This window comes from Tenrec ecaudatus, chromosome 11 (assembly GCF_050624435.1).
Source record: "Tenrec ecaudatus isolate mTenEca1 chromosome 11, mTenEca1.hap1, whole genome shotgun sequence".
Lineage (NCBI taxonomy): Eukaryota > Metazoa > Chordata > Mammalia > Afrosoricida > Tenrecidae > Tenrec > Tenrec ecaudatus.
The window spans coordinates 133,443,503-133,468,282 of NC_134540.1; the positions used below are offsets into that span (position 1 = coordinate 133,443,503).

General features: G+C 45.4%; 2 pseudogenes; one reads left to right on the forward strand and one right to left on the reverse strand.

Moving 5' to 3' along the window:
- The first annotated feature begins 17,716 nt into the window (after window positions 1-17,716).
- On the forward strand, window positions 17,717-18,648 carry LOC142460883 (dual specificity protein phosphatase 7 pseudogene; annotated as a pseudogene).
- A 1,358-nt stretch (window positions 18,649-20,006) lies between these two features.
- LOC142461073 (CYFIP-related Rac1 interactor B pseudogene) lies at window positions 20,007-20,620 on the reverse strand (annotated as a pseudogene).
- Between the last annotated feature and the right edge of the window lie 4,160 nt (window positions 20,621-24,780).

A 24,780-nucleotide genomic window follows, 5' to 3' on the forward strand; every position in this document is an offset into this window, starting at 1 on the left:
GACAGGTACAACATGAGTCCCCTGAGGTAAGTACAATCAGCATGAGAGAAATAGAAGAATAAACATCCATCCCACAATAAACGGGAGGAAGCATAGATAGTTGGAGGGAGGGCAGGCCACACCTAGGGAGGTACACGAGAGGCCATCATAAAGAAGGAGTAGTGGGGCAGGGAGAGGGAGAACCAGGAAGGGGAGAATCCGAATGGATGGTATGTGGGGGAGGGTAGGGTACTAACCCACCCGGGGGAGAGTATCGGTTGTGTCCCCACAGATCTGGAACATGCATACAGACCCCACCACGACACACCAAACAAGGAGGGCAACGCAAAGTACAGAGGTCTACACAAAGAGGCTGACGACAAGCTGGCCCAAACCAGAATTAGGCCGACCCCCACACTCGAAGCGAATACCACAGAAAACAAAAATAGATAGTCGGGAGTGGGAAGGAACTGACCCACCACACCACATCCAGAAAGAAGGTGAAACAAAAGAAGGAGAAAGGACGTAGTGGAGTACACCTGGGTCCACCAAGCCCAAGGTCGATAGACCAGCTAGAAGGGCCCATCATACAGAGAGGACCATTCAGCTGACCACACTACGAGATGCGACATCCTGCACCAACACATGGCCCTACACGGGACAGCACCTGAGACACAATGGGGGATATGCGACTGAGCTGACCCCGCCACACGGAGGCAAACACTGGGGGCGTGCAATGGAGCAGTGGAGGAAGCAGAGCAAAGGGATCCCGAGGGAGTATAAAGGATGGTCTTCCGGGCCAGGACGTGGCGCCTCACAAGCTACACCTAGAAAACACTCCTAAAGGCCAACGGACTGACCTTGAACTACTAGCAATTTTTCTTTTAATATTTGCTATCTTTTTGTTTACTCTTTTTTAAATTTGTTTTGTTTTTTACCTTGTAAATTTTGTATGTTAGTGGCTTTTCTGCTTATCAGCGTGTCGATGTTGCTTCTGTCAAAGCCATGTTCTTATGTGCCACTTGGGCGCAGTCAAAGTCATATGCATTTGTATACACATATTACTATGTCAGCAGGTCCACCTAGACAAGATAGGCTGGACAAATAATGAGAGAAGAAAACAACAGGACCAATGGTCCTGGAGGGACATGAGAGCATGGGAGGTAGGGGAAGGGAGGAGGTGTCGCCCAACATAGGAACAAGGGAACAGCGAGTGGTTCAAAACCAGAGGAGGGAGGGGAGGACTGGTAGGGAGTGACCAAGAGCAAGGTAACTGAGAGGAGTTACTGAAACCAGAATGAAGGCTAAACATGGTAATGGGATGGGAGGAAAGCGAAAGGAAATAGAGGAAAGGAGTAGGAGGCAAAGTGCATACAGAGAAGCCTAAATACAGACATGTACATATGCAAATATATTTATGATTATGGGGGCAATAGATTTATATGCATATATTTATAGGCTCAGTAGTAGGGTAGCAGATGGACATTGGGCCTCCTCATGCATAATCCCCGAATACAATGGCACCACGCCCTGCTAAACAGTCATTGCAGGATACCCATCTTCCCGACATGATCACTGAAGACAGACGTGTGTGTAAGCAAATGTGGTGAAGAAAGCTGATGGTGCCCGGCTATCAAAAAGATATAGCGTCTGGGGTCTTAAAGGCTTGAAGGCAAATAAGCGGCCATCTAGCTCAGAAGCAACAAAGCCCACAGAGAAGAAGCACACGGCACAAGCGAATACAAGGTGTTGAATGGACCATGTAGCAGACACCAAGGAACAAAAACAATCATTGTGTGATCACCTTCCTCACATAATCACTGAAGACGAAAGTGTGCATAAGCAAGTGTGGTGAAGAAGGCTGATGGTACCCGGCTACTGAGAGATATAGCTTCTGTGGACTTAAAGGCTTGAAAGCAAACAAGCGGCCATCTAGCCCAGAAGCAACCAAGCCCACACGGAAGCAGCACACCAACATAGGTGACTGTGAAGAACAGAGGAGACCAGGTCTCCAACAACAAAGGTGGGGTGGTGGTGAGAATCACATCACCGTGAAAGAGGGAGAGTGCGTGATGTGGACCCAATGCCCATCTGTAGACAGCTGGACACCCCTTCCAGAGGGGTAGTGAGGAGGAGATGGACCACTCAGGGTTCGGTGTAGCAACAATGAAACTCAAAACCTTCCTCTAGTTCCTGAACGCTTCCTCCCCTCCCAATCATCATGACCGCAATTCTACCTTGCCTTGCGGACCTGGTTATACCAGAGGATGTACAGCGGTGCAGTGGGGACCTGGAGGCACAGGGAATCTAGGACAGACGAACCCCTCAACACCACCGGTGGGAGTGGCGACACCAGGAGGGAAGGGGGTGTAGAAAGGGAGAACCGATCTCGGAGATCTATGTGTAACCTCCTCTCTGGGAAATGGGCAATGGGGAGGCGGGTGAGGGGAGACGCCGGGGAGTGTAAGATAAGATATAATAATTATTTATAAACTATCAAGGGACCAGGGGTGGGATCGGGGAGGGAGGGGGATGGGGGGAAAAAAGAGAAACCGAGCTGATTCCAGGAACCCAAGGGGAAGGGGAATTATGAGAATGACGAGTGCAACGAATGTATAAGGGTGCTTTGCTCAATTGATGTATGTACAGACTGTGATAAGAGCCTTATGAGCCCCAATAAAAAGATTTAAAAAAAAAGAAAATGACCCGAAGAAAAAAATATTCACATTGACATCTCAATAGATACAGAAAACATACTAAACAACCTTTAGTATTTTATAAAAAAAAATACTCTAAGTATATAATCCAAAACAGGAATAACTGACATGCTAATATGCATTCTTGGGGAAAAAATTCAACAAATGTTACACTTTGTGGGTAATGTGAAAATAGACACAAAAACTTTGCCACCTCAAAAATAAGACACACCAATATGTCCACTTCCACCACTGGAGTTCTATTTGAAGCGGATGTTCTAATTAAGGCAGTTAGAGGAAGAAAAGGAAAAGAAAGCAGAGGTATTCAACTAGAAGAAGAAATAAATATTAGTGACCATAAATAAATCATATTCACTAATCTCTAGAATATATGTTATATATATAAGTCTAAATGTGCCACAAAGTCTATAGCTAGTAGATATATATTAAGTTTTAGGATATATTTCAACGTACAATATTCACTTTTAGTTCTAATCATCATTGACCATACACCCTAATCCTAACCTAAGGAGACTATCCCAATTCCTTGATAGACTATAAAAACCTTGAACATATTCTGTAACATTAATTATCATTTTAAGGCCCTAAGTCTCAAACCCAGGAACTAAACCCCCAACATGTTAATCCGTAAACCATAACTCTAAATCCTTATACCTTAACAAATACACTCCTGAATCACTGCAGTCATAGTGTGTTAGCCACCGAAATTTCTAGGCATGTAGCTCTTTACTCTGTCAACTAACACTTTGACTCTGAATTTGTGACACTTAGCTCCTGGTTCTGTCCTGTGACTCATTCTTTAACCATGACCATTGATTAAACCCAGGGCCTTGATTCTGATCTTAAGTACAGGTTCTGACTCTAGCATCCAACAACCCTAAGCCACCAAGAAGCTCACTTTGCTAATTATGTGTGTGGAGCTGTCTCCTCTCTTAGAGTTTACTTAAATGCAGCCGACTGCCGTAGTTAGACACACAAAACCCAGAATAACAAATACATCTTCTGTCTTCAGTTTACGTGTAAATCATTTGAATATTGCCCATGGCACTTGGAAAAATATAGTGCTACATACGTGTTTAAATATGACAAACAATATTGTGTTAGTATGGGTGGACTAAAGAAACAAATCCACAGAAACTCATATGTGTATAGGAGAGAGTTTTATATAAAGGGCAAGTATACAGAAAGAAAGCATCCCAGCCCAGTTCAGCCCAAGCCCATAAGGTCGACACCGATCTACAAAGTCCTCCTCAAACTCACAAAGCACACTCTGAGGCCAAATGCAGGAGGAAAGCGGAATCAGTGAGTGTGTAAGCAGCTCAGTGCTGGTAGGGGTCTTCGTGCGGCTTCTCCGGCACCCAGGGCTATACCAGGGTAGGTCCATGTGGCTTCTCCTCAGGGATGTCTTGCAGGAAATGAGCCTTGCCAGCTGAGGGAGAGAACAAGCTAAGGCAGCCACGCACTGGTCTGACCATCACAGAGCAAGAGACAAGACAGGCGAGGCTCCCCAAGCCATTTATCTGTTCGCCCTTCAATTAAACTGCAAGAGATAGGTTGACTAATAAGCACGGTGCCCTTTGGATTCATTCTATTTATTTACAAATCTGTAGCTCACCTGTATTCCCCATGAAGATATGGTGAAGCCCATGATAAATAAAGAAAATTAGTTACTGGTTATTCTATCATAGGCGCTCTCCATACCCTCCTTCCTAGGGGACCCTCATGTCACAGGAGATAGAGGAGGAGGCAAATTAAAGGCACTTATATTGGAACCATTGTCTCCATTCCTCCAGAGAAACATTGGCCTTCTTATCAGACTAAGGGATGAGGCTCAGAAGATTTTGGACACCACTGCGTTAGCATAAGCAGGTGACCCCAAACTATTCTGGACCATGGTTCCTTGAGATACTTGTAAGTCAGCAACTTTGAGTTAAGCTTAAGGTCCCAAGGCTAATTGCAAGAATTTGATGCCTCTTCACTCTCAAACTGGAAAGATGTCTTTTCAGGGGCTCTTTGTGTGTCTGGTGCCAAAAGCTCCCTCAGAGAACACACTGGGGATGCCCATTCATCTAGCAGTCAACTCGGTGCAACAACAGTGGGCCAGCCCCTCTCTGACCTAATGGCTTAAATGCTGACCACGCACCTTGGGCCCTTGGATATTTAAATGCACCCTGGAATGAGAGTGAGACCTGGGTGTTGGCAAAACAGCAACAAAGAAGTTCTTAGTGCAGGTTTCATTGTCAGGCCGAGGATAGTATGTCTTGGAACTCAACCCCACGGGCTTGTAGAGGCAAAGGGCAGTGTTCCTCATTGACTTGTCCTACATACCTACTAGCTGGGGACACCTGGCCTGGGATAGGTCTCCCTGCCTATCCCAGGTCTCTTACCTTCCAGAAAGCACAAAACACCCAAGCAAGGAAGATCCTCTGTCATTTCATGCACTATCACCTGACTTGTGATTCAGATCTGCTTCAATTTCAGTACCTTGAATTATTTTCCTCCAGTCTCGCTCGGGTCTTGAGGGTGTGCTGGGAGATAAAAGATGGAAGGCCAGAGACAGGTTAAATGAAAGTCACCTTTATTTAATTCTGCATGATTAATAAGTCAACACAATTTATCCTCCAATTACCTTGCTTTATTGGAATACCCATGATTGGTTTAGTCCGGCTGAAGGCACAGTAGACCCCATGTGGAGCAAGTTCTATTGCTGCAGCAAGGACATCTGCCAGCCCTAAGGTCATCTTTACTCACACATACACACGTGCACACACTCATTAGCTGCAAGCAAACAAGGACTCAAAACCTAAACAGAGCAGACGAGTGAAGGTTAGAGAACTAACATGGTTCATATTTAACACCCAACAAGGGACCACCCACAACCTAGAATTAACAATTTGTTCTGCATATTTGTTCCATTACAAAATGTAATAGTTGATGACAGCTTTCTTGTTCATCTCAAATAGCACACTAGATTTGCGCATCAATGTTAAATTTGTTATGCCAACATGGCACCAGAACCAACGTGTTTATCCTGTCAGTCAGGTTGCAGCTTGATGACCTGTTTTGGAGGCCCAACCCAAGATAAATGGATCTTCAAGGGCAGCCCCTTCTTCTGTCTCCCTGGTGGTCAGACCAGAGTGCTGCCTGAGTTAGCTGCCTTGCCTCTACAGGGGAACTGTGCTCCCTGTGGGCCAAGCCAACCCGTGGACTGTGGTGGATTGCATCACTGTGCTGTGCTGTTCCACCATGGTGCTGCCCCATCTTGAAGTGCCTGCTGCCTGTGGGCCAACTCCTCTCCTCCTGCTGCAGCTCCAGAGGCCACACCACTTCACATGGCTCCACCTTGAGGTTCCACCGTGATCTGCTTCCCTATGCTGAGCTACTGGCCTATGCTAAGCCTTGACATCTCATCTTCCTACTGTCTGCTTCCACAGCTCTGGACCAGCAGCCGGCTTGAGTTGGAAGGACCCGTATATACTTGTGTATAAGCTGAGTTTGAAAAACTGGGGTTCGGCTTATACACGGGTCAGTGGTACCCCAGCGAGGTGTAACATCTCACTGCCCCCCCCCCGCCCCCCGAGGTAATGGGATGAGCGACCGTTATCTCGTGGGTGATTGCCGTTTCTCCGCTGTTCATTGAAAGTCCCGCTGACACTGCAGGGCTTTGAATGTTTGTTTACTCATATCTAACCAATCAGAGCCATCCTATGACGTGTATCTTTGAATAAGCCCTTTAAAGACCATGTGCGAAGGATGTGGCATGAATGGATGTCATCTGGTCAAGCCTGACTAAGAAAAGGAGGAAATCTCATGAAGCCTGACATAGAGTTAATAGCAAAGGGTTAGCAAACACCGGGAACAATCATTGGTACGGAATAATGACAATCCCTATGACTTAAATTCCTCCAGGCTCAGATGGGAATTCAAATAAATAGAAATTTAACAAGACAAGCTTAAAAATGAATGGGTAATTAAAGAAATAAAGAATGAAAAATTCAAATTCCTGAGAACAAGTGAGAATGAAAATACAATATAAAAAACCTTGTGGAAAAAAAATTTTAAAAAAACTTTGTGGAAACAGTAAATCAGTATGCAGAGGGAAATTTATAGTAATAAAACCTAACATAAAAACAATGGTGTGGGGGGGGGGCGGGAGCGGCGAGGGAGGGAGGGGAAAAAAGAGGACATCATGCAAAGGGCTTAAGTGGAAAGCAAATGCTTCGAAAATGATGAGGGTAAAGAATATACGGATGTGCTTTATACAATTGATGTATGTATATGGATGGATTGTGATCAGAGTTGTATGAGCCCCTAATAAAATGTTAAAACAAAACAACAACAAAAACAATGGTGGATGGAGCATTTTGGGTAAAGCGGCTCAGACCCCTGAGAGCCAAGCCATGTTGTCCTGGAACACTAGGAGAATGTGCCCAGTTCTGTAAGGACAAGAACATGAAGAGCATGAAGAGGGAGGCCCTGATCTGAACTGGAGACCTGGATTCAGGGATATAGAGCGGGAGTGCCTCCAGTTTTGTGTCGTGATGAAATTACTACTTCAGACCTTTTCTTTAAAAAAATTAAAAATTAACCAATTCATAAGAAAATGCTCCAGCCAGGTCAAATTTCAGAAAACTTCTATACATGACCCCAAGTCCTCCAGAGTATAAATAACAGAAAAACAAGGAAAGCAATGACCATTACAAGCCAACTGCCCAAGCAAGCAAAAGTTATTTTACCAGACCTCTAACCTGCCAGGAAGCACTGGTGGCATAATGTTTACATGCCGGGCTGCTAACCGGAAGGTCAGCGGTTCAAAATCAGTGGTCTTTCCTCAGGAGAAAGACGGGCTTTCTGCTCTTATAAGGTATTACAGTCTCTGAAACTCACAGGGCAGTTCTACCCTGTCACTGACAATGAGTTTGGGTTGGCTTTTGTCACCTACCAGCAGAGGGCGCGATGGTATCAGGAATACAAGGAAAGGAAAGCCAAGGCAGAGATCAAACAGTGGGTCAGGTGAGTTAGTCACTGCTGTGTAAGTAGCTCTGGTCCAGATCAATGCCAAGGGAAGGTAAACAATGAGGAGAAGACCCAGAAGAATGGGGTCTTTCAGACAAATCTGGGGCTTGGAGTAATCCGATCAGGTCTCTGGGAGCTGGAAGAGCCATTAGTTCCTGAAGGCTCCTTTCCATTCACTCTCATGGATCACATTCTCTTCTAAGCAGGAGGATTGTGTGTGTGTTGGGGGTGGGCGTGGCACAGACCCTTGAGGAGGGGGACAAATAAATGCCCCTTGCACAAACAGCTTCTGTAACACAATGCTCAGCTGTGAATCTGCAGGGAAGGCAGTGTTTTGAGTGTGGAGGGAGTTCAGTGTCCCTCCCCCTCCCCTCTGCAGTCCCAGAGCAGCCTCAAACACTAGCTGCACAGAGCTGAGCTTTGCTTAGTCCACAGCTGCCCAGTTCCCAAGTCCAGAGGCCTTGGGGGCAGGGTAAGGACACTTCTGGGGATTTGCTTGGAAGGAAAGAGAAGAAAGTAGATGTCAGTTTGCAGAGGGCCTGACACAGAAATCCTGCATCCTAGGCAGAGCCAGCATCCTGGGAAACCCTACAGATAGCTGGGCCCAGCCATCGTCTGCAGTATTCTCCCGGGTGACTTCTGAAGTTCCTTTCAATGGTTCAGTTCTTTGGCTATTTTAGAGGCAACGATTTTTAGGTCTGTGAGTGTACCAGGTTGAACTGCATTGAGAAATTGCCATGGCGGTTTGCTTACCTTCCAAACCAAACTCACTGCCATTGAGTCAATGCTGACTCATAGCAACCCTACAGAGTAAAGTAAAACCATCCCTGTGGGCTCCTGAGCGTATAACCATGGGAGTGGTGTGTGAGTCTGGGTAAACTAGAGAGACAAAGTCATAGACACGCATATGTGTGCAAGAGAGAATTCTATCTCAAAGAGCAATGCTACATGAAGAAAACATCCCAGCCAAGTCCAGAACAAGTCCATACGTCTGATATTACCCCATATGTCGATACTAGTCCATAAATCCCTCTTTAGACTCACACAGTCATGCAATGACACCAAATGCAGGAAGACCACAGGCCAGTGGGTGGAAAGACTTGTGGATCCAGTGGCGGTGTAAGCATCTCAGTGCTGGTGGGGGTCTCCACATGGCTCCTCCAGCTCGAGGGCTCTGGCTCTATCAGTGTAGCTCCATGTGGCTTGTCAACAGGAATATCTCCCAGATTCTCTCTGTGTTCTGCCTCCAAATGAGGTCATCAAACTGCGACCTGATTGACAGGCTAAGCTCCACCCTTTCACGTTGACAGATAATGAAACTGCCACAAGTAGAAAGCCTAGTCTTTCTCAGGTGGTCCTGCTGGCAGTTTCACATGCTGACTTTGGGTTTAGCAGTCTGAGGCCTAACTAAGCGCACTACCAGGCTCAGTCCTTTCATGCATGCATAGCAGCTAGGATTGGGTGCTGATCTTCAGTGAGGCTGAATGTTAGTGGCTACATCTCATAGGTTAGCCTCTCAGGGATGGTGTGGGTATCTCCATTCGGCATTACACTCAAGACCATTGAGGTTCCTTCTGGCACACCTGGAGACAGATTTTTTTTAACAGTTGAAGAACTTCCCAGTGGGCCCTGTTATTCCTGGGTATTTCCAGAGGATGACTGGCATCACAGAATAGAGAAACCTCTGCTGCCAGATAGATATCTATCCAGGTGCCCAGCCTGGATAGAGTTTCTGTGGACACACCCTGAGATATAGTAGTTCGGCTGGTGTTCCCTCTGCCAGTGAAGCTGATGTGGCGGGCCTAAGAGGAAGCTGTGGACGCAGGTTGGATTGCTGGGCTGGGATCCTGCACCTGACAAATACTAGATACTCTCTGTGGTCCAGAGGCCAGAGATCAGGCGGGCTGCACTGAGGCCGACTTTGATCGACTTGTAGGAAATAAGCTCTGGTGAGGCTGAAGCAGAGGAGAATCCCTGGAGGCCTTGCTCTCACGGTTATGTACTGCATTCATTGTTCTAGACAGTGAACTGGATGTTTCCGGGCTCCAAAAGCAGACCATTCTTGCTCTGATTTGCACTTGCTGTTGGCAGGGCTGCTCTTCTCTAGGCTGGGCAGTGAGATCACAGTTTGAATGTTGGTCCTCCAGTGAGTCCCAGTTCTCTTCTCATTTGTAAGCAGGTGACTGACTCCACGTGGCCCATGTTCAATCACAGATTTTTCCTAAGTGGCTTTAAAGTACAACACTTGAGGAGATTGAGGAGGAGACATATCTTCAGCAGTTTCCAGACCCCATGAACATGTCGACTGGGACATGGTGTTTTTCATTCAATATATGCTACTGCAGCTACTTGAAGTTCTAGTCATCAACGGTAGTGTACATCGATTGATCCTTGTGCTCCACATAGCCACTGTGGTTTCCTTGTCCTTTTGGCTGTGGAAGAGTTCTGAGGAAGAATAATGGCTGCTCCTATAAAATATATCCAGTGTTTTGTCACGTGAATGCCAGAAACGTGTCCAAAAGCAGATATTCTGCACTGAACCCTCTCTTCGCCCTAACCTTCTAGTGTCGGTACTGCAACGCACGCACTTGCACAATTAGGCTTGGGTCACTTTTCCCCTCACAGTTCCATGAGCCTTTGGCAATAGCCCCAATCTCATTTTGTGCGTAAATATCACCAGCTTGTTTAGGAACCCTTTCTAAAATGGGTTGTGGGTGGTGCTGCCTTAGGAAGAATGTCACTGACTTTGACTACTGTGCAAGGGTGCAGCATGTTTCATCTGATACAGGACCCGCTGCTTACTAATGAATCATCACCAAACCCACCTAAACCCACTGCCATCGAGGCAATATTGACTTATAAGGACCCTAACTATATAGTTTTCCTGAGCTAGCATGTCTTTCTGGGTGCTAACGGCCTATTCTTTCTGCCACAGGGTAGATGGGTAGATGGTGGGCTTGAATCCCTGACCTTGATCACCTATGGTATGAAAGGATGCGAACACACTGAAATCTGTAGACAAGGTTTCAGCAGTTCTAGAAGAAGAGACAATGTGTGTGTGTTGTGTATCCTGCAAACGTGAGGTGTCTTTTCTCTGTGAAAAATCAAATAACTCCTAAAATTCACTGCCATCAAGTCGATGCCGACTCATTGAGACCCCAGGGCAAGCTAGAACTGCCCCTGTGAGTTTTGGAGGCTGTAATTCTGTAAGGGAGTAGAAAGCCTAGTCTTTCTCCCCTCGCAGAAGATGGTAGTTTGGAATTGCTGACCTTGGAGATAGCAATGCATCATGTAAACACTATGCAACAGAGTTCCTAAATGTCAAGGAGAATGCACCCCAAATAAAGAGGCTAAGATGATGTGCGTGCTGTGATGTGGCGGGCGTTCATCCACCTAACACACCACTCACCAGGTCGTGATGCATGTGGCTATGAGGCGCCCCTTTTACTTTTACAAGAGCAAGCTCAGTCTCCGCTCCCTCTCTGGCTCAGCCTGCTCTGCGGTGCCCGCTCCAGGGCTCGGCCTGCTCTGCCAGGCCCGCTCCAGGGCTCGGCCTGCTCTGTTGGGCCCGGCCCCGCCCTTCTCCAGGTCTCGCCCCCACAGCACCGCAGGAAAGGGTCCTTTTCTGGGGACGTCATTTCCCACCAGCGCAGGGCAGTAGCCGGCGGTCTAGCTTGGTGAGCCTCAGTGTGGTACTTTCGACCCGCACGCCACCGCCTCGGCAGACGTTCTTGTGCCAGCACTGCTTCCGCCGCGCCATTGATCGCCGTGACCCCCTGGGACGTTCCCAGCTAAATCCGCTCTGGGCCGGTCGCAGCCCTCTGCCTCAGGCTTGGACACGACTTGTCCTGCTTGGCCTGCTTAGAGCCCCTCCCAGGCCCTCCTCCTCGCCCCGGAAAGGCCCTGCCGGGGGCGGGTCCTAACCTGGAGTCTGCTCCGTGGGTGTGGGGTCTCGGCCATGAGAAGACCCGCCCCCAGACTGGCCTTTCCTGGAAGGGGAGGCCAGTCCCGCGGTCGTCAGTCGCCCCACTGACCACCGAGACCCGGACCGCATGTGTGAGCTTGTGCTCCCGCGGTTTGTCTCCCTACCGCTGCAGACCCCGGGCTGTGGCTTGCCCACTCGGGATGCAGCACCCCACTTGAGGGCTTCTGCCCTGTAAACTTCACCCCGGAGATCGATGTCACGACTCACTCAGGTTCCTTTAACACCCCCAGGTCTATCTCGGCTCTTAGGGCAGCGTTGGCCCAGAGCTCCTCTGGTGGTGGTAGCAACATTGGGCTGCTAACCTCCAGGTGTGCAGTTCGAAACTAGCTTGTGGGCAGACGGGTCTTCCTAGGGTTGGAAAGAGTTACAGTCTCCTAAACTCATAGACAAAGGTCTGTCTTGTGCTATAGGGGTGCTATGAGTTGGCATCACCTGGACAGCAGTGAGATTGGGTCTTGGTTTTGAATTTTAGTAGATTATTTTGGGGAAGTTTCCCACCATGTTGGTTTTGCTTGTTAATTTTCTTGTCCTGTTCTGTACTAATATTTTTTTGTGACACAAGTCCTAAAGAATGCCAAATTTTCTTGTTTTCACCAATTTTATGCTTCCTAGTGATAAGGACTTTAAATTGGTCATGTGTCAGTTATCACATGGAGTACAGAAGCTCTTCCTGGAACCTAATTGTAACTCCACATATAAAGTAGTATCTCTTTCCTTCTGGTATATCTAACTTAACCATGATTTTTGTCTACATGTGTTTGATTTCACTGTGCATGTACTTTGACCTGTTTTTCCCCCTAGATTCTGTCACAGCTTTATTTTTAATAGAAGATAGCACAATATCCAGTAATAGAATTGTTCGAAATGGTAAGATATCTTACTTGGACTTAACTGAGAGTCTCTTTACGAATCATTGCATGGTGGTATTTCCATGTTTCAGAGATGTGCCCACCAAGGGTTGTTGATAAAGGCTCAGTTGATGTTCACAGAATTCTTGTTGCCAGCTGCACTCTAGTCCATTCTGTTAGCGATGCCCTTTGACCTTAGGGACTCCTTGCTGGGTTTCCAGGCTGTCATCTGTATGTGAAGAAGTTCCCAGGTCTTGAGCGCCAGGTGTAGCAGGCGATTGTTGAACCCCTGCACCAGTACGCCTCCTTCGTCATTTAGATATTCCTAAGCTGTAGTATGTTTAGATTTCTTCATGATGGACATGGTGATTTTCACTGAGAATTCTTTTTGTCGTTGAATTTCATCATAATTTTATGTGTATTCATAGGCACGATTATGCTATCATTCCTTTTTTCGGTGGCCATGGAATTAATTCCAGCAGAATAGAACTGTTCCATAGGGTTTAATGCACTGTACCCTTAATGGAAGCAGGGGCCAGGCCTTTTCTTCCACAGTAAGGCTGGGTGAGTGGAAACTGCCAGTAGGAAAAGCACATTCCACTTAGGAACCTTCATTTCCCCTGCTCCAAACAAACTCCCATGCCATCAAGTTGATTCTGAATCAGCATTCCTACGTAGAGTTTCTGAGCTTGTCAATCTGCATGGGAGCAGCCAACCTCATCTTTCCCTCACTGAACTGCCAGTGCATTTGGTCTGCCAATCCTGAGGTCAGCAGCCAACGCACAGGACTCTAATCCCCTTGGAGTAAACCATACCAGACCTGCCCACTGCCATCAGATCCACTCCAACTCCTGGAGACTGCGTGTATGTCAGCATTCAGCCATGCTGCATACCTCGATGATGCGTCAAACCGACACGTGAACGGAACCGTACATTTTTAAAACATTCTGAAACAACATACCACATGTACTCGAGTATAAACTGAGTTTTTCAGCCCATTTTTTATGCTGAACAAGCCCCCCAGTTTTTTGTGGTAAAATTAGGTGTTTGGACTTATACTCGAGTATATACGGTAATTATGTGCTATCAACTTATACATGAAACTCTAATTCTATATATAAAATTTATAATATTTAACATCATACAACATTTGAGATATTGGGTTTGATAAGAGTCGCTTGATCAGTCAGTTTGTTAGTCTCCACTGCATTGTTTGTCTTTACATTTGATGTTTACTTCCTAAGAACTTTGTGACTTTGTTTACGTTTATTACTGAAGTAATACTTTCATGAATGAAACCAATTTAACTGGGATTATCAATTAACAGTCATAGCAAATTGACATGTATCCATAGAGATAGGTATATTAAACAATTCCGAGATCGGAAAGCTTAGAAAAAATGAATGTGGATATATATTTGTCTCAAAAATTTTGTATATATATTTGGATCAAAGTCGGCATATGGTAGGAGGCAAATGTAAGTGGTTTCTGTAATTTTCTTTGAAATTGAAATGCATCAAAATGACATGTTCCATAAACCTGTTAAATTGGTCAGTAGTCACTAAGCACATGGGATAAAGTATACTTCCCTCTCCAGGTTAAATGTTGAGCCCCAGCTCTGCTTTCCCTCTATAACTCGCCCCTTCCTGCCACTCCCATGAATTGCTTAGCCTTTGAGAATGTTCTCTTCTGGGGCCTGTGCATATGAAATGCATTTCTTCATTTTTGGTGTCAAATGTGTAAGTGCATCTTTATAACCCACACCTAATTTTATGGTTTCCTCCTGCAGTGGGCTCTCATTTACCTGGCATATTTGTCTTATGGTAGCACAAGTTCCAACTCTGATTATATGGTTTGTCTTTCTGTCAAGAGCAGCTTCCACTGTTTGTAAGCTAGTATAAACTGTCTGTGTGGATGAGGGGGCTGCCATGGGCCACAAAGGCAGGCCTCTCTCTAGCTTTTAGAGGTGATCTTCCAGGAGCCAGTCCAAAGGACAGAATTCAGTTGTTTTCATTTGCCTTTAGAGCCATTCTAACTCATTGTAGTCACATGTATTCTGGAGAATTTGTTATCTTAGGAATTTCAAAGTTAATGTCTTCTGGAGGGTCCTTGTTACTATGAACTGCCAAGCTTTTGGTGTAGTCCTCAAGCATTGAATCCTGAGCAGCCACCGTCATGTCTTTGCATGGGATAAGGCGTCTTCCTACAGAAATGCACTTTAAGTATGTCCATTGCACTGTGACCTTGATTATATACTGCTGTAAACAGCAGTGGAGTTGCACATCTCCCACCTGTCCTGGCTTCCCTTTTGCCACTAGGCAGAGGTTAGACGGCCTCCGTGTCCCGTCCTTCTTTATCTATTGTAATATCAACCTTTCCTCCCTCAGCAGTCTACTTCTATGCTAAGTTCAATCGTTTGTCCAAGGGCCACACAGAACTCAACAATTCTTAGGGTTGTGGGGTTTTATTAGAGAAGTTAATAGATTACCACAAGTCAGGATCAGCAAGCATTGAGGATAAAACCATTTATCCCCTCAACCAGCAGCCACGTTATCTCTCTCTGGACCTGTCTTTTAGCCATGTGTTCCCTTGGCCTTTGTCTCCATGGTCCAGGAAGCCAGCTCACCTCTCAGTCTGTGGCACAGTTCCAAGGTCTTGAGCCAGATGAGAAGAAGGTACCCCATAGTTTTGGTGCTGCTCCTCTGTGCCAGCCTCCTATACATCTGGCCTTGGCAGCTTCTGCCACTTACAAACTCCTATATACTCAGGAATGGCTTTGATGGATGCGTGGTATACCTGTTTGCAGACCATAAACCACTGTAAATGAATGATGATGCTTTAAGTCACACCCTTCACTAAAGGAGTCTTAAAGACACACCCAAGAAAACAGGATGTGGGTTGGTTCATACCCTCTACTAAGGTTAGGCCCGCTTATCCCCACTTCAGTCGTGTAACAAAGAACTCCTTCCAAAATGGGATCACAGCCACCCGCAGAGAATGCACAATGATAAGACACCACTTAAGGAATTTTAGCTCAAAACCTCACTGCCATTCACTTGATATCAACTCATAGAGACCCCTGTTGGACAGGGTCAAACCACCCCCTGTGAGTTTCCCAGAATAGAAGACCAGTCTTTCTCCCAAGAGCAATTGATGGTTCGTAACTGCTGACCTTGAGGCTAGCAACCTAATGGATCACCACTGTACCAGCAGAACTCCTGTAGAATTATGCTTAGAATGGCGATAATAAATGATTATATATCTTATGCTACCACTTGTAATGGCTGATTGCTGACGAATTCTCTTTAGTTTAATTAGTATTTCTTTCCATCTTATTTTAATGCTTCTTTTGGTTATAAAATCCTTCAATATGACAACTTAAGTCGTGAATTTAATTCTTCACTTTTGGTTTTCTAACTACAGGTCTTTGCACATTTCACTTTAGTCTTCTCAAATGACTTTTTGAAAATTTTCTGTTCAGCTTGTGTACTTCGTCAGTTTTTCTATTTGCCTTAGCGATTCTACTTTCAAGACTATGTTTCCGGGTTTTCTAGCACCTACTTCCCCCTCTCCCTTATGTTTTAAATTTAATTTTTTTATTACTTCATGCATGATATTTTTGATATCATCCTTTTCGTTTGGTCAAGTTAGGCGCATCCGAGCTATTTTTGAGATGGCCTGTAAATGTGTGGCTTTTTTGGACTTGTTCTGGACTTGTTTTAATGATGCTTATCTTCGAGCTAAATTTCATTGCGCAATTTTGGTCTATTTCACAGTCGGCCATTGACCTTGTTTTGACTAAATGTATGTGGTTCTCCATTGTCTTTTCACAGAGAAATCCCAGAGGTCTAGGCAATTTGATTTGTGTAGATTTCACATCTAAAGTTGCCATTTGAAAAAAATATTTTCTTTGAAGTAGTCTTTGGTCTTACAAGTTCTGTCATGCTTGTCCATCTTACTTTCTATCACCAAGTCTATATTTTCCAATTCCCAATCCTTTTGCATTTAATAGTTGCCTTCCAATCAGCAGCAATTATCAATGCATTCTGACTGAAGGACGTGGTAGAATGTAACAATATTTTGTCACTATAGTTAGTCATTAGTGAGTGAATTTGAATAGTGGTGGTATTAGCTGGTCTCCTTTACTAGGTGTGCAGGAGAGCCTGGCACATCCAGCACTGTACTTAACGAATGACCTTGATCTTTTTAACCATGTGTGCAGTGTCGTTCCTGAAATAGTAAACTACAGTGTTGCTCCTGAAGTAGTAAACAGTAAGTCATAGTAGTGAAGTACATATGATTGTTAATCATCTCATAAGAATAAGGAATCCCAAATAAGATTTGATGCATTTGAATTTTGATACTGGTGAAGAATATTGAAATATCACAGACTGGCAAAATACTGTTCAAATCTGTCTTGGAGAAGCATAGCCAGATTGCTCCTTAAAAGCAAGGATGTGAGACATCATTCACCTACTGTGGATGCGCTACTGGGAGGAAATGGTCCCTTGAACAGGACAGCATGCTTGGTAAAGTAGAGGGACAATGAAAAAGAAAGAAGACCCTAAAGAGGGTTGGCACCATGGCTACAACCATGGGCTAAAACATAACAATTCCGGACCTGGCGCCGCAGGGCCCGATGGTGTTTTTGGGTTTTTTTTTGGTCATACATAGGGTTTCTGTAAATCATGGCTGACTGGATGACACCCATCCATAACACTTGTCCAAGTCAAATGACTATCCCAGCCCATTTCAGCTCACTAATGCCTAGAATACCAATACATTCGGTTTCATTTTTGACAACTTCCAAATTCCTTAGAGTTATACTTCCTCTACCACACTCTAAGTACTAATAGTTATGCTTCCCGTCCTATGGAGCCAAGCCCCAGCAGCAAATGAAGCGCCGGAAAGCTTTGCCATGTTGACTATTTTGAATGTGCCACTCCTCCACAGCTGTATTTTAATGCCTTAAAACTGAAGGGTTTGGGAGGGCCAGGTGGGCGGGCCAACCGGCACGCAGTTCGGCAGGAGGCAGGTGCCCAGAGATGCGACTGAGGCCCTCGTGGCCCTGGTGCCGTCCCAGGGTAGGGCTACCCAGCACACGCTCCCCATGAAAAACCAGGGCGCACATGTCAGCCTGGGGAACGGCAAAGGCGTGCACCTGGACGGGGTCCGAGTCGCCAGCAGGTGCGGGAGCCATGCTTTGCAAGAGCGCCGAGGGGCTGCAGGAGGAGCTTTTCGAGTTGTCGCACATCAAGACGGCCTTCAACCTGGCCATCTGGACCTGATGCTGCGGGGCCTGCGCAAGGGCAACCTGCCCATCCGCTCCATCGTCACCAACCACGCCGACAAGGAGCGCTTCACCCCATGCTGCAAGGCGGCCACCGTGCTGCTCTAAGAGGAGGCCACCACGAGTGGCAGCCCAAGGCCAGCGCCTGTCCTTGACCAGCGGCTCCCAGCCCACCTCGGTGCTGGGTGGAGGCGGCCTGCGCATCAGCTCCGACTGCTCCGTCGGAGAGCTCCAGCAGTCCGACCGCAGAGCTGCCCAGCAATGTCACCAAATCGAAGGGAAGCCACATTGCCATCCAGACAGCCGGCTTTCCCCATCCAGATCCTGCCCTACCTCTACCTCGGCTGTGCCAAGGACTCCACCAACCGGGACGTGCTGGGCAAGTACGGCATCAAGTGCATCCTCAACGTCACACCGAACCTGCCCAATGGCTTCATGCAGATTCCCATCTCCGACCACTGGAGCCAGACTTCTCCCAGTTCTTCCCCGAGGCCATCAGCTTCATTGATGAGGCCCGCTCCAAGAAGTTCGGGGTCCTGGTGCACTGTCTGGCCGGCATCAGCCGCTCAGTGACAGTGACCATGGCCTACCTGATGCAGAAGATGAACCTCTCGCTGAACGACGCATATGATTTCGTCAAGAGGAAGAAGTCCAACATCTCACCCAACATCAATTTCATGGGGCAAGCTGGACTTTGAGCTGACGGTAGCGCTGAGCAACCCCTACAACAGCCACACGCCCGGCGGGCAGCTCTACTTCTCCACGCACACCAGCCAACACCTCTTCCCGCTCAACAGGCTGGAGTCCACGTGAAGCGCCCAGGCCGGGAGGGAAGCCCAGCCTGCTCTCTATGGCCGGGCCCACCTGGCCGTTTTTAAAAGACACCCACGGACCCGAGTTTACTCTTCACCCAGCAGGTAAATCCAAGCACCGTGGAGAAGAGTGTTCCAGCCCTTCAGATTTACCTCCCTTCATCTTTTTAACAAAAAGTGTTATTTCCAGGCTACACCCAACAGTGGATAGTATAAACCACTATTTCATCCCTTGATCCTGAGAGAGAGAAGAGAGAGAGAGAGAGAGAGAGAGAGAGAGAGAGAGAGAGAGAGAGAGAGAGAGAGAAACGTTCTCATATTGTTGTTTTTTTATTTTAAAGAGTATAATTCCTGGTGGTTTTCTGTTTGTCTTTCATGTAAAAGACAAAAACTACGCGCTGACCTTTTCTTGACCAAATGCGTGTTGCACGTATGGGAAACCCCCGTTTCCGCAGTGGGCCCTTCTTTTCTCAGAAGTAAAAGTAAAAGAACTGAACAGAAAATTTCAAAGGGCAGCTTAAGAAGACAAAATAAAATTGTTATAATGGAGTGTGCAACGGCCTAGAGTGAGAATCCAAAAAGGAAGAATACATATGCTCAGCATACCTAAAACTGAAGTAATTCCAGAAAAATTACAGACCTTGGGTTACAATATTGAAGATTCTATGAGCAAAATATTGAATGATATAGGAAGCCCCAAAAGAAAATGGAAAATGTAGCATCACTGCACCAAAAAGAACTAGTTACCATTCAACCATTTCAAGAGATATCAAAAGATGAAAAACCAGTGGTACTGAAGGAGGAAGTCCAAGCTGCACTGAAAACATTAGCAGAAACCGAGATTTCAGGAATCGATGGAATAACAACTGAAATGTGTTTGAATAAGCCAGTGATGTACTAGAAATACTTCCTGATCTACCTCAGGAAATTCAGAAGACAGCTACTTGGCCAACTGACTGAGAAACCCATATTTGTACCTATTCTAAAGAAAGTTGCTACATAATGTGCATATTATAGAACAGTATCTTCATTCTCACCTAGAAAAGAAGTTTTGCTGAATATCATCAAAACATTTGCAAAAGTATATTGACAGCTACACAAGATTCAAGCTGGATTCAGTGGAGGATGTGTAACAAGGGATATCATTGGTGATATCAGATGCATCTTGGCTGAAAGGAGAGAATAACAGAAAAATATTTATTTGAGATTATTGGCTATCTCTCCAAATTCTCCATGGCTTTACTACAATCATTATATATCTTAACTGTATGATTGTGCCTACTGAACCCATGAATAACTGTCGGGGGTGGCTACCCCACAGGCCACGGTACTCCATCCGTCTGGGGGATCTTCTGCTGGTCACTTCGTATTCTCAGACACAAAGCTTGTTGTGGCATCACTTGAGGACTCCAGCATCAGGGTTGCTTCCACATTAAACAGAGACCTTCAGTTTGCCCGCTCATTATTGACTTCATTCTCTCCTTCTGCAGACACATGGCTCATCCCCATAAGACCCAACACTCTTCTGTAAGACCGACACCATTCTGCGTGGCAGGATTTGCAATCTGGAGTTCATCAAACCAGAGTGTGAAATGAAGGATTTCTGCAAAGTGTTGAGCAAGAGCCTGCTCTCTGGGTGTTTATCGGGGCTCCCAGTAGACCTCGTAATGCTGTTTCTAACCTGAGAAATTAATAAAATGTCTTTAATTTGCCTGCTAGTGGGACCACTGCATTCCATGTCTTCTCCTGCAACTTCTCCTCCGCTGGATGCTGGGTCACCTCTCGAACTGCGTGGTCAGCTCTTCTATATGTCTGAAGTCCTCCTAGATACCTTCTGTATCTTTTAATACTACATTCACCTGATTCTAAATTTCCTTCTCAGACTCTGTAGGCTGAGCACTTTCTAAATTAAGGGGAAATTTTGACCCCTGCTCAAGGTTTCTGCATGACAAATGTTTAAGAAGATTCCCCATGTTAAAGTACATTCAACCATTGCTGGCTGGTGATTCGGTCCTTGTCCCTCTACCTTCGTCTCTGATTTTGTGATAAATATTTCAGCTATTTTAAAGGTCTCTGTCTGGCCTTGATCCTGGGGCCTCATGTCTCCCTCCACACGTGGGAACTCAAGTGTTCGGATGTTCGGTGAGTTTACTCTGTAGGCTGATGCTGCCTTGGGGTGCACCGCTCCACCGCTCACCGGCCCTGGGCTCTATGAGGGTGTACCCATTGGCCCGAGCTTTGTAGGAGTACATCCCGGACCCCCAGCTTCCAAAAGGGTAGCTCTTTCCAATGTTGTACTTTTTTGTTTATATGGGGTTTGCATTTCCTGCTTTGAGTGTTTAATTTTTCTCTTTTTTGTTTGTGCTAGTTTAGTTGGTCCTATGGGGATTTGGTTTTGTCATAAGACAATCGCCAAAGTAAAGTTCAGGCATGCATATTCCATGGGCAAGCATATGGGTTCTGGGCTCCTGCTTAACTGGAGCCCCAATCCAAGAACAGGTAGTTCTGATAACATGGCCCTACCTGATACTTACCTTCATGAAATGACAACTGAAGATAAGATTGCTACAGCAAAGTGTGGTGAAGAGAGCAGATGGTGCTCAGCTATCAACTGGAATAGTGTCTGTGGTCTTGAAGGTTTGTATTCAAACAAGCTGTCATCTAAGTGAGGATTCAACTAAGTTCACATTGAAGAAGCACACTAGCTTGTGTAATCCAAAGATGACAATAACAAAAGTCAAATATGACGAAGAGAAAGTGTCAGAGCTAAAATTATGAACACCAATTTTTCAAAGGCTGTGAAAGACAGTGCAAGCCCCAAGCCCATCTGCAAAGTGTCTAGCCAGATTAAGCTGTTGACAAATCCCCTCTAGCCACATACAAAGATCTGGAACAGTCTTCCTATCAAACATAGACCATTGTAATCCTAATCATGCTGGAACCAGCTTAGTGTCTTCCCTGGCTTTTTAAATCTTGATGGTGGACATTTGTTTCTTACACATTGGTTGCATTTTTGTCTTTTTATTGCTATTGTTTTATCCTCCCTACTTTATTTAATATTTGTTCTAGATTGTTTCTTTTGGGTTGACCAGTTTGTGAAGCACAGAAGGAGTGGATGCATAGAGATAACCACTGATGCAAGGGTTTTGTCAGAGCAAGCCAGCCTCCGGCAGCTGCAGGGTCCACAGGCAAATTGTACGGTTATAATATATAAAGGTTATAGCAAAGTCATAGAAGATAGGAGAGAATAAAATACGGGAATCAGACTTCACTTGAGCAGAAAATAAAAGAGAATTTTGCGCTTTAAATCTCACTGGTCCCCCCTCAAAATACACTGTTGTTGAAGTTTAAAAAATGTTGTCTTTTCATACTACTTGCTAAGCACATATCCATGGTCCATTAGGCTCTGGATGGTTTTCTCTAGATCATTGCTCGAATCTTGGCAATGGCATGATGTTGATTCTGCCCAGGGGCGCTTAGCATATTTTCTCCAACTCTTAAATCTCTCTAAGTCCTAATGTGTGGCGCATTTATTTCTGAAAGCCTAGAAGCACCGGTCATTAAAAACAAATGAATCAAAAGAAAAACAAAAAAATCCACAAATGAATCAAGCCTCCACTTTTCATTTCCATCTGCGTTACCATCCTCCCTCTCTGTGAAGTGTGATTTATATTGGTGATACAGGACATGCCCTGCTCATGCACTAGGCTTTGTGGGAACCCCACTGGATGAACTAGACTCTACCTCAAACACACCTGTAACCTGAGGACTTAAGACTGAAATTATATGATGTCTGAAGAAGCAGAAGACAGCTATAGCAAGAATATTGAACTGTCAGAAGGCAGACTAACAGTTACTACTACAATACCCTGCTTGCTCTATTAAGATATGCATTACTCTGGCAGACCCGTGTCTGACATTGCCAGTGAACATTATGGTAAGTTTTGCCTGACCACCACTCCCATTGTTTGTGCAAATAGCATTCAGTCATATAAGGATTTATTCTGTACCAGTGAATATGCCAGGTATTGAGAGATATAGTCCGTCTACATTTATTCACCCTCTCTCAATAGTGTTTTAAAAATTAGAACCATGGACTAATCCATGACACCGAAAAGAGAAGGTCCTTGTGCTCCAGGAAGATGATCGATAAGATTCTCTACCATACTAAGTATGTCTATTCCAATGGTGCATCCTGGAACTGGGGAGATAATGACAGGATGTGTTTGGGGTCCCACTGGTCCCACTGTGAAGGGTACCTGAGGTAAAACTCTGTTAATAACTTGACATCCGTATGTCCCCACTCCGAGTGGTGGGCCTTCACAATGTTTTGGGTGTCCTTGAATTAGTGTCAGTTCAGAGCCAGTGTCCAGTAATCCCCATAAAGCTTGATTATTTTCCCCCTCACCTCCCTCCCCCCAACCCCCACTGACCTGAAGTGAGCAATCACTCTTGTGAAGGGCCGCAGGTCCCTTTGGGGAAGGCTAGAAGAAAGACTGACAGTATACACCTTTGACAATGGCCCATCTTTAAAGGGCCCGACCTTCCCCTCATTCAAGAGGCTGTGGGTCTGTAATCTGGCTCAAGTCTAGGAGTTGATTGAGTGATCGTGACTCTCTATTACGGTGATTTGAGTTGAACTGCTGTTCACCTGCTCTAGCATTCTTCTGCTTGTACAGATCACATAAATAGTTAGTAGGGTTCCCATGTACTTTTCTCCTAGGGGCGCCATGGCTAAGTAACCAATGCCTTAAGTCCACATGAAACAGGTTGCCTCGATTACGAAGGAAAAATGGTTTGAAAAAAATTAGAATGCATACAACTCCAAATAAAATTCCAGAAGATAAATAAGATACAAGAATCTAAAAGAACAAGAGACTACTGCATGGTTTAAAATCAGAAAACAGTCCCGTCAGAATTGTATCTTAATTGTATTCTGATTTCCCTGCCACAGCCAGTCAGTCTGCATGTCTCTCCAAGTAACTATTGTGGGATTGTGTATATGAGTATTTGTCTCTATTGTTTTTCACTCATGAAAATTTCCCAGATATTTTCCCTTGTCTCCTTCATTTTCCCTAACCGTCCTCTTATTGTACATTTCTTTCCTTTTCATCCAAATTAATATTTGTTGACTCTGTAGTCCATTCCTTCCCCTCCCCCACTTCCATCCCTATTCCTGGTAACCATCAACGAATGTTTCTTCTAGTGTGAAAACCTGCCCTTGACTTTTAGTGTTGAGGGTTCGAATAAACGACAGCCAGTAGTATAATGTCTTGAAATGTAGAAGAATTTTTATTCAGCTAGTTGGGCTAACAAGAAACTGATAATGTTTCCCCTTATAGCATCCCTGAGTGGGCTTCTCAGTTCATCTTTGAAGGCCAAAAAACTCACTTATCTCCTACCTAGGATTAAAGTATGCTTGAACAGTTGCAGACGGTAAAATTAGTGGATTAACTGTAACTTTCAAAAAGAGCAAGCAGGACAGAGGGAAGATGGCATCCAGGTAGATTTTTCCACCCAGAGCTCCTGCTGCCAGACCAGAAAAGAGCTAAGGAAAACAAGACTGGGAGGTTGACTCATAGCAACCCAGTAGGACAGAGTAGAACTGCCCTGGTAGTTTCTAAGACTGTAACCCTTTTAGGGTTAGGAAAAAAAGGATGAAAGAAAAAAAAAGACTGTAATCTTGATGGGAGTAGAATGCAGGGTGAGGAGCAGTAAAGGGAAAAAACAAATGATGAGGCAGTCCCAGAAAAGAAAGTCGGCAATGGAAAATAGAAAAAAAAATCAAGAAAAGGAAAGCAGAGAAAGAAATAATACAAAGTAGAAGAATGGCAAGAAAAGGAAAAGAAAAATGCAACGGGAAAACTGGGAGGTGCAAGGACCCAGAGTGAGCCAGCGTCCTCTGCCTGTCAAGGAGCTCACAGCGTAGGGAGCGGGGTGAGTGAGGGGTAAGACTGTCTTCCCTTGGCCATTTAAAGTCAATGTCTGTCCTGGATGGCATACTTGTCAGCGTATATGCTGTCTGGGGTCAAGGCATCTAAATCAGACGTCATTTTTTTCAGGCTGAGAGTGCAGTTAAGTTCATGGTGCTAGATTTTGGGAAGGATTTGTGCTAGGCCCACAAGGAAGTTGA